Source organism: Herpailurus yagouaroundi, unplaced genomic scaffold (assembly GCF_014898765.1).
Source record: "Herpailurus yagouaroundi ecotype Mexico unplaced genomic scaffold, PumYag 213, whole genome shotgun sequence".
Lineage (NCBI taxonomy): Eukaryota > Metazoa > Chordata > Mammalia > Carnivora > Felidae > Herpailurus > Herpailurus yagouaroundi.
The window spans coordinates 15032008-15042283 of record NW_024412444.1 but is presented as its reverse complement, the minus strand read 5'-3'; the positions used below and the strand labels follow the sequence as shown (position 1 = coordinate 15042283).

Below are 10276 nucleotides of genomic sequence, written 5' to 3'. Positions count from 1 at the left end.
CAGAAAGCTGAGGGGTCAGGATAGGGGCTGCTCCTGGAATCTCTCGACCAGCAGTGATGAACCAGCTAGAGCCTCCCACCCTGGAGCTTTCTCAGCCACTCTCAGGGCCAGGGACGGGACGAGCCGGCCTGGCAGCAGGCACCGGGCCCAGCCGCGTCTGCACTCCCACCGACAAAAAGGGGCGGGGGGGAGAGAGAGAGAGAGAAAGAGAGAGAGACCGGGCGCGGCGGGCCAGCTGGCCGGTGGGGAGTCCCGGGCGTGGGCGCTGGGAGCTGGGGAAGCCCCGCCGGCACCTCCCAGGCTACGGTGTGAGAGGGGTGGAGAATGGGGTGGGGGGGTTGGGAGAGCGTCCTCCTCCCGCGGGCCTCATTGTCCTCCTCTGTAAAGTGGCGCCCCTTCTGAGAGCTGGTACGCGCGCCAAGGTCTGGCAGGGGCCGAGGTGCGCCGGGACCGGCCGAGAGTGACCGGCACCGGGAGGCGGAGGCCGGGACCCCCTCCTCTCCGCGGCGGGGGCGGGGCCTTAGGGGGCTGGCCCTTGTGAAGGCGGGCCCTGAGCGGGGGCGGGGCCGTGGCAGGCACCTGGGTGAGGTCGCGCCGCCCCGCCCCCTTGCACTTCCGTGTGCAGCGGCTCGAGAGAGGGAGGCTGCGGCACCGGGATCCCCGGAGCGACCCTCGGCATCCGCCCGCCGCGCTGAGGCCCGGACGGGACTCAGCGGCCTCCGGGCCCGTCCCGGTCGGGCCCGCATCGACCCCCAGTCCTCGCGCGCGCCCCGGAACGGAGCAGGGAGCTGGTCCCCAGACGTCGAGACCCCTGGCGCCTGGAGGTGCGCGGGAGGTGAGTGAGGGCCGGGACCGGACGAGGGAGCCGGGCTACCCTTAGGGCGCGCCGCCCCTCCCTTCCCCCTCTCCAATCCGGTTCTCGTTTCCAAAACTGAGAAACTGAGCCGCGGCCAGCGAAAGTCCCCGCCGCGCTCCGAGACCCGCCGGTGCCTCCGTCCCCGGTCCGTCGGTCTGTCCCTCCGTTCAGCGGTACGGGCCGAGGCCCTCTCGTTGGTCTGCTCCCGGCCCCTCTACCCGCCAGTATGTCCCTAGACCCTCCGAGCGTCCGCCCGTCCCCGTCGATTCCCTGGGGCCCTCGGTCGGTCCATCTGTCCCCACCCCCTCTTGTGTTCCCGCGTCCGCGTCTTCCTAATCTTGATCTGTCTGTCCTTAGACCTCCGCGTGCCCCACCCCCACCGCACCTCCCGCCGCCCCTGGATCCCGTCCTCCCAGAGCCGCGCCCCCAACCCACGCTCGTCGCCCCCTGCCGGTCCCGCCGCCTCTCCTTTTCTACCGCGGAGCAGAAGCCAGGCCGCCTGCCTTGCCTCGCCGCCCGCCCCTGGGTCCCTGCCCGGCCCAGCCGGAGCGGCGCCTCCTTCTCGCTCGCTCTCTCCTTTCAGTCTGGGTGTCTCTCTCGGTCTTTCTCCATCTGTCTCCGGCTGGGCGTGGCTCCAGTCTCCACCATCCCCCTGACCGCCCCACCCCTCCGCCCCTCTGAGCCCCCTCGCCTAGAGGCCCCTTCCAGGTCCCGTCGGTCCTAGCCCCTCCGCAATTCAGACGCCACCCCTCCCCCCGTGGGTCCCGGCCAGGTGAGGGGAGAGAGTGGAGGAGATTCGGGGTGAAGAGGCTGGAGGTGGGCACCGTCAGAACTGTCCTACTTCTCTGACTCTCATTTCCTCCCGTGAGAAGGGAGAGCCCCACTAAGCCCCCCACTCACACCTGGTCAGAAGGATTTGCTGTGCGTAAGAGCATCCCCTTCTCCTCTGGTCCCTACCCTATACGGTTGGACTTGACTCCTTGTAATGAGTTGCCTGCATCTGGACATGTAGGTACATTGTGTGTCTGTGTCTGCCTGTGTGTTCTTTGTCACTGTGTCTGGAACTTGCCTCTGTGGTCTTTTCCCACCTGTGTGCCTTCCCTATGTACATGTGTGTATGTCTGTGTGTCCTGAGGCTCTGTGTGCCCTTCGCAACTCTGTGTGCACTATGTCTTGGTGTGTTCTTTATCACCAGACTCCCGTCAATGTGTTGGGGTGTGTGTGTGTCTTTGTGTGCCTATGTGTCCCTTGTGTGTCTGGACAGTCCTATGTTGTACACTGGGTGTGCCATGGTGACCCACTGGCCAAATACATTTGAGCTGTTAGTTTTGGGAGCCTGTGTTAGAGTGTTAGCCCACCAGGCTCATGTGTGTGTCTGAGTGTGGGTATGTGTGTAACACTCGTTCTTCCTCTCCCTCTGCTACTGAGCCTCTGTGACCAGGCTGACCTGGTCACCAAGGGAGGGGACTGGTCCCTTGAGTTTCCTTGTTCCTGCTGTGGACTGAGTTGGGGTGCGGTGGACAGGCCGGTAGAGGGCAGTCCTGTGTGTGTGTGTGTGTGTGTGTGTGTGTGTGTGTGTGTGTGATGTAGAGGTGTTTGGACAGCTATACCTAGCTATAGGCCGGTATAAGGGATCTGGTGTGTTCAGAACTGTGGCTGGGCGAGACTGTTGAGTGTGTGACTGGTGGGAGACTCACAGTCTGACTGTATGAAACTGCCAGTCTGTGTGCTAGGGAGTCCCTGTGATTGTAGGGAACTGAGAGTGTGGTGCCTGCGCCCCGAGGTGACAGTGCTGGGTGGGAAGGTGAGAGCCCCAGTGTGTGTGAGCATGTGGGAGGCTGTGAGGGTGTGGATGTGCACGGGGCATCTCAAGGCCAGCCCTGGTTCCTGGGGAGTTGGGGAAGGCCTCTATCTCTTGCCTTCCTCTGCTCCCCCAAGTTGAAGGATACCCGAGGGCAAGTCTTTGGGTTTGCAGTGCTGTGACCAAGACCTAGGGCTCAAATACTCACTGTGCCTCTTATGGGCGCATGACTGGGGCTAGGCCTCTCTAAGGCTGAGTCCCCTTACCTGCAGAACGGAGAAAGTTGCTGTGAGGACTTGAGGTCCTGTGTCAACAGTCCTCTAACACAGGCTTGCTTGTTAGAGCTCAGCGCATAGCTAAGTCTTATTTGGAGACCACTCCCCGCTGCCTACTCTATGGTCTCCATTTTCCTGAGAGCTGGGCTAATAAAAGCCCAGATAGTCCCCCACCCGGTTTCTTTTCTGTGATGTGTCTGGTGCCCCCTCCCATGCCCTTTACCAGACTGCTTTCGGAAGGGCTGAGGGCTGGCAGAGACCCCAGCAGCCTTATTCAGCCCACTTGACACCTGCCCAGTCTCAGCAACACTGATGGGGAAGAAGGGGCTCGGGGGGGGGGGGGGAGGGGGCGGTGATTTGGAGCTTGACTGAAGGATGCTGACACCATTTAGCTGCCACAGCTAATTGGAGTTTAAATTCAAATTAGAAATAAAGTACAGACAAACCTGAGGATGCCTCAGTCCCTAGGGAGCAGTGATGGGGGTCTTCAGTGGGAGGAGGAGCTCACATCTTGGGGAGAGGAATCTTTTGTGGAGGCCCAGGCCTTTCAGCCAGGAGACCTGGGACACCTTGCTGCCATTGCCATTCCTTCCTTCTAGGATCTCTCTGGGCCTCAGTTTTTTCAGCTGTATAATGGGCACAATATTAATGTGAGAATCACCTGAGCTAAAAGGTGTAAAACAAAGAATAAAAAAGTGTCATGAGGCACCTGGGTGGCTCAGTTGGTTGAGCATCCAACTTCTGATATCAGTTCAGGTCGTGATCTCCTTGTTCAGAATCGAGCCCCTCGTAGGGCTCCGTGCTCAGCGTGGAGCCTGCTTAAGATTCTCTCTTTCCCTCTCTCTCTCTGCCCCCTCCTTCAAAATAAATAAATAAACATTTTTTTTAAAAATGTCACTATTCATTTGGTACTCCCAAGGTGAGTCTAGCACAGGAGCTATATCATGCCGCATCACTGGGGCCTCAGAACCACCTGGAGAGATGTAGTCTCCTCATTTTAAAGATAAGATAAACTGAGGCTCAGGGAAATTACCCCAGGCCACAGAGCAGTGGCTCCCCCAATTGCCACTAGGTCTCCTAAGTCATAGGGCAACCTCTTGCAGACAGGAAGATTAGGACAACCTCGGGCGGACAGTGGGAGCTTTCTTGCTGCGTCTGTAGTCTGGAAATGCTCTGAGGGCTGAGACACAGCGATCCAACCCCTAGCGTGGAGAGGACATGGGGCTGGTGCCCTGGAGAAGTTGGGCCCAACACTCCACTTCACAGAAGAGAAAACTGGGTCCAAAGAGGCTGAGGCCTCAGAGCCAGATGGGGCTGAGCCGGGCCTGCGTTGGTCGTTCTGGGGCTGACTGATGGGGAAAGCCTGTTTGGCAGTGCCTCCCAGCTCAGCTGTTGCCTCTTGTTCCTGCAGGTCTGCCTGGAACTGGCCCAGGTGAGGGCAGTGGACCTATTTCTGGTGGTGGTAGTGTGGCGGTGGCCGCAGCAGGAGCCAGGACTGAGGGCAAGGGGGAGCCAGGAGCCCCAGGTAAGACTGGATCCTCCTAGACAGATGGACATATGGACAGTGTGCCAGGGTGGCCTTCCTCTTTGGGCTCCTCCCCATCTGCTGGGGCTGGGGCTGGGTCGGGTAGGGGAAGGGTCACACAGAGTCCCTGGGTTGAGTGAGGGGCCTGGGTGCCCAGAGCGGGCAGCAGTTGGCCTTGCCTATGAGGGCTCCCTGCCTGACACTGGCTCTTGGCCCAGGGAAGACTGTGGCCTTGGAGCTCAGAGGCCTGGGGCCCACCGGCCGTCTGGGGTGAGGAGGGGTGACATTTTGCTAGTCAGAAAGAAGGAGGGGCATGTGCCAAGGGTTCAGGGTGGATGTATCAGCTTTTCTATGGCCTCTTGTCTCTGCCTCAGGCTGTTCTCATCATCTCACAGGGAAACTGAGGTTTGCCCTGGGCCCCACAGTGGGTTGGACACCAAACTGAGAATGGGATGAGGTCTCTCCTGAGTTCTTTTCCACATCCCAGTTCCCTCATTTGCCCATCTTCTCTGGGGTGAAGGAGAGATACACAATTCTCTTCCCCAGCCTCCAGATTCTGGGTGAGTTAGGCAGTCTCTAAGTAATACTGGGGAAGGCTGCACTCTCTCAGGCTCCTTATAAAGCTAAAGATTCCTCCTTTTGGGGCCAGACCTCCTTCCGTCTGCCCTCATTATAACGAAAACAGCCCTGAGAGTTACCTATCGAATGTCCAAAGTTCAGTGGATAAGATTCTGGGGTGTGATTGAGGGGGGGTTGCTGAGAGCACTTGGAACCTAGGGAGTGACAGTGGGGAGGGGTGGCAAAGGTGGTCTTTCCTCAGGGAGGCCTCCCTGATCAACCCCTGCTCCTGCCCCTACTGCCCCACTCCCGCCCCTACTGGTATCTACAGGTTTTCGGGGGGCAGCAGGGGTGGGGGGTGGTGGTGAATAGATCAGTGGGGGCTGTGCTCTCAGAGCTTAACTTGGAGGGGAAAAAGGGCAGGAGGGCAGGAGGGCAGGAGGGCAGGGCCCTGGCTCCTGGGATGGGAGTGGGGGCTAAACAAGGGGAGGGTCATCATTGGGTCTGCTGTTTATTCAACTTACCATCAAACCTGGTGAGGGGAGGAGGTGACGTGTCCTTGGCGGGCTGGAGGCCTCTGCTACCTGAGGTCAGGGACCCACCCACTCCCAGCACTGAGCCTCATTCCCTAAGAAATTCAACCAATTAGTCTTGGAGCCAGCCCACTTTCAAAGCTCAAACCTCACCTCCCAGCCGGCGCAGACACAGATATGCTCACACAGGGATATAGAAACTGAGCTGCCCTCTGCGCCCAGGCCTGCACACCCTCAAGTGCCCACACACACACCACACATGCGCACACACATCCACAGGCATGCTCAAACATGCACTCGGGTGCTCGGCCAGTCACCCTTGCATTCAGAAGCCTGCCCACACACACCACACTGCCCATCCTGGGTCAGGAAACGGGGTCCTTGGTCAGGGTCACAACCCAGCCTGCGTCTGGCACTGAGGGTGAGGTTTGAGGTGTGGTTGTGACCACAGGTGCTCCAGGGGGCTGGGCCACACCAGGAGGTGGGCTCTGCCTGCCCAGGCATTCACTAGCCATCCTGCTCACCTGGGCCAGACCAACCCCCCACCCACCGGCTGACCAGGACTCAGTAGGGGGTGGGGGGAGGGACGATGGGGGACGACTTCAGCTGTGCTGGCACCGTTTGTGGCTGCTGCCGCAGAGGAGGAAGTGGGCTGCCTGTGGTCATGGGGCTAAGGTGCTCGAAGGTGGGTGGGGGTCCAATCAGTTCCTCTGTCCCCACAGTGTCAGTGCCCACAGCAGAGTTGCTGGGCTCTGGCGACTGGGAGGCAAGCAGGGTACTTCTCCCAGGGCGGTCTGTACACTTTCCAAGGCCTGGGCCCAGGGAGAGATCTGTCCATCCGAGGTGTTTCCGGAGGCTCACTTCCCTTGGGCTGCCCAGGAAGTGGTTTCAGAGTGGGACTGACCAGCCCTCCGGCTGTGGCCTGCCCCGCCCCGGCCCTGCCTGTGAGGGGAGCAGGGCCTGGCCAGTGGGTTAGGCTGACTGACCAGGCTTCCCGCTGCCAGGGCTGACCAGGCCTTGACAGAGGCCCGAGGAGAGGGCTCGGGGAGCTGAGGCTATGAAGTCCCCTGCAACCCCCATCACCCCAGCTCCTCCTTTCCTCTGAGCTCAGAGGCTCAGAGCGCTAACTCTGGCAGGCAGAGCCGCGTCGCGTGAACTGGCGTCGGCTGGGTTGCGTCTCAGGGATTAGCCGGCTCCAAGCTGTACGAATGAACTTGGACAAGTGGCTTTGATGCCTGGTGCCTCATCTTTCTTCTCTGACAGATGAGACAATGATAGCATCCATCTTCCTGCGGTTGTGCCGGAAGCTACAGATAATGTATGCAAAGTAGCTAGCATCTTGCCTGGCACTTTATTAGTGTTTAAGGGGTAGAAACTGGAGTTATGTAAAGCACTTAGCACTCAGTTTGTGGTAACAATCCCCCAAAACAGCAAGTGGTACTGATGGTGGGGTTATTATCGTCTGAAGGCCTGGGCACTGGCCCAGTGTCACAGGGCCAGGTGGCTGCACAACGCGGCTGAGAAGCCAGGTCTCAGGCTCCTTCACTCCCGCTCTGTTCTGCCTCCCGGTGGCAGTGCTGCAGGGTGGGGAGGGTACGTTCCATGTCCTCTGAGGAGAGGAGCTGCAGGGCGGAGCAGCTGTGCCCACTCAGCAGCCCAGCCCCCTCACTCCCTTTCAAAGGGAGGAAAATAGATCTCATGACAAATGGATGCAGGGAAGAGAAAGGCAGCTGCCTGCTGCCCCCTCAGCCTCCCCTGGGCCCCTTCCCTGACTCTGGTCCCCTGCGGGACCTTGGGCCTGGAGAAACTGACGCTGGTGATGGGGGGTGGGTGGTGAGCCCTCCTGCCAGACCGCCTGCCCTTTGGACCCCTGGAGTCAGCCTGTGGACTGGGAAGGGGGTAGACATCTGGGATAGAAACTCCCCCTACACACATGTCCATACATACATCCTTGACACGTGGCAGCTGGTGACAGGGACATGCTTGTGCTAGCGACAGGGAGGGGAAGCCCTTTGCTCTCCAGGGCCCAGAGGCTGGGGGCCTCGGGTGTTGGTGTGGTAATGATAGTGGTATTGTGGGGGGGGGGGCGGCCCCAGAAGACGGGAGGGCTGGAGATTGGCAGGGGCCTGGGCTAGGAGTTTTGAGTGAGGGCATATCCTGAAGGTTTAGGAGCAAGACCTCTGCAAGCACCAGACAGACCTGGGTTCGAATTCTCACTTGATATTTACTGGCTGTGTAGTCTTGAGCCAGGGACTAGACTGCTTTGAGCCTCAGCTGCCTCATCTGTGAAATGGGAAGGTCAAGGAGTTGTCCATTTGAGACCTGAATGATAAGGAGCCAGTGTGTGTTTCAGAGGAGGGGCAGGAAGACAGAACAGCAAATGCGGAGACTCCTAAGCGGGAAGGAACTTGGCTGTTCAGGGAACTGACAGGGGTCACTGTGGCCTGGGGCAGAGGAGTGAGGGGAAGGCAGTGGCCGAGGAGGTCAGGGAGGGTGGGTCAGGCCCGGGGGAGGCGCCTAGGCTTATTGGGAAGGAAAAGGTAACCATTAGGGACTTGGGCAGGGAGTGACGAGATCTGCCTTAGTTGCTGGGGCACAAGGACTGTGGGGCCAGAGCAGAGGATGGAGAGCAAGCAGGTACAGAGCCTGGGGAAGGTGATGGGGTGCTAGGATGGGGACAGCGGTGGACAGAAGAGATGACTTCAGGGTAGAATGCAGCACAGAACTGATGGTGATGCTGTGTGGGGAGGAAGGTGAACCCCCCACCTCCTCTGGTGTCATGGGGCCAGTGCTGGCCCTGCTAGGAGATGAGGGGACACTTGCGTGGAGGACATGAGGAGGCCTGGCTCAAGTGCATTTGAGTGTCTCTAGAGCATGGTGAGCTTGGGGAGGCAGGTGGGCCCACAGGCAGGCCTGGAGTTTGTGGGACCTGAGCTGAAAGCAGAGACATGAGAGTCAAGAGGTAGCGTGCAAGCCTGGGCTGGGGAGGACGGGGTTCGGCGGGTCTTTGGTGGGAAAGTTCAAGAGGCCCTCGGTATGGGGTTGGGATGGCTGTCCCTCGAAGGTCCCTGCCAAGGTGCCCAGGAGGGCAGGCTTGCGGTGGCTGAGCCACTGTTTTCACAACAGCCCCGGGAGCTTTGGATCATGTCACTGGCTTGTTGGGTAAACAGGCACAGTGGAGCGGCTAGATCAGATGCTTGCTTGGTGTGGGCTGCAGGGGCTGGGAGCCCGGACCAGGGTGGAGGGAGACAGGAGGATTGCAGGGCCTTCTAGAACTAGGGCTGGAGAAAGCTTGTGGGTCTGAATTATCAGTACAGGGAGACCGAGGGCCTGAGAGAGACAGCAGCTAGCCCAGGGTCTGCCAATGGTCTCAGGCTGCCTTTGCCAAGCCTGGTCTTTTCCCAGAGCAGCAGTCCAGAGCAGGGCATTACAGGGGTGGGAGGCTTGAGAGAGCCCCTTTAACACTGATCCTGGTGACAGGACGGCTGGAAATGGGCAGGGGGGCAGGTGTGGAGAGGCCAGGTGTGAAGGTGGAGGTGGTGATAAGGATGATGGTGCCAGGTCTTGCACTCAGCACAGCCTCCTAGGCAGGGCAAGATCACTCCCTTTTACAGACGGGGATGCCAGGGCACCTTCACCAGGCTCACAGGGCACCAAGGAGCAGACCAGGTCTGAACTAGACCTGTCCAACCCACACCCAGACCCCCACTCCTAAGTTCCTGTGTTCACTGCCCGCCATGGGATGGCACGCCATGGCCCTGCCTCTCTCCCGGCTTCTCCCGATCCCCAGATGGGGAGGCGTCATCCGAGCCCTGCTCCCCTTGTGGTGATGGGTGGCAAAAGCCTTAGGTGCCCATTTCACCTTCTCCCAAACACAGAGATTAATGTCAACTATGGGGAGAACCATGGGAATCTGGAAGGAGGCCTCTGGGGGTGCAGAGGGACAAGGTGGAGGAAGTAGACTCGGGGCCCACCTCTTTGGAGGCTGGAGGAGGAACCATTCCCACCCCCAGGCACACAGACATGCCCTCACCCCACAGGAGGCCAGGTGGCCAGTTCCAGAGTTAGAACTGGAGGGTCCCCCTCTGCCTCCCCACGGGGCTGCCCCATCGGCTTTGTGGCTTTGGGTGAATTGTTCTCTTTTTGTTGAGTTCTGCTCAGTGAGTCTGAGCTCACTGGAGGTCATGTGTGAGGTACCTGGCGTGGCCGTCCCACCTGACAGGTGTGAACCTTCCCCTCCTTCCGTGTGCCAGGCCTCGGACTGCCACCTGTGACCCCCGGTCTCGTCCTCAGCCTCCGCTGTCCCCTCAGATGGGTGGGCGGGGAGGCCTGCCCAGTGATGTATGCGACTGGCCCACTTCTTCCTCTGTGCACTTTGGACTTTGCTCTGGGCCAGGAGGGACTTTCTCTGCCTCCTTCCGTGGAGAGGCCCAGCCTGCCTGACACCCAGCTGCTGTTTCCCTCCTTAGCCGTTGTGCCCCAGGGGCTGTGGTCGAAAAGGCTACATTTGGACATTCCTGGTGCCAGACCCTAGCCAGACGTGTGTGGGTGCTTCCAGACTTGTGTGTTTATCCCTGTGTCTGCCTGGAATATCTCTGTCCATTGTGCTGGTGATACCGTGTGTGCACACAGATCTCTCTGTGCTTATGAGTACATGAGGGTATCGATGTCTGTCAACAGGTGACAGCGGTTGTGGGGGGTGGTGTTTCTCAGTGTGTGTCACTGAGT

At 59.6% G+C, this 10276-nt stretch overlaps 1 protein-coding gene across 1 annotated transcript in view; it reads left to right on the top strand.

Moving 5' to 3' along the window:
* Positions 1–610: 610 nt before the first annotated feature.
* Positions 611–10276, top strand: part of PRKCD (protein kinase C delta) — a 30056-nt gene continuing 20390 nt past the window's right edge. Inside the window, exons 1-2 of the mRNA XM_040454799.1 lie at positions 611–835; positions 4344–4457. The gene's annotated coding sequence lies outside the window, so the exon portion shown is untranslated. The remainder of the gene's footprint in view (positions 836–4343; positions 4458–10276) is intronic.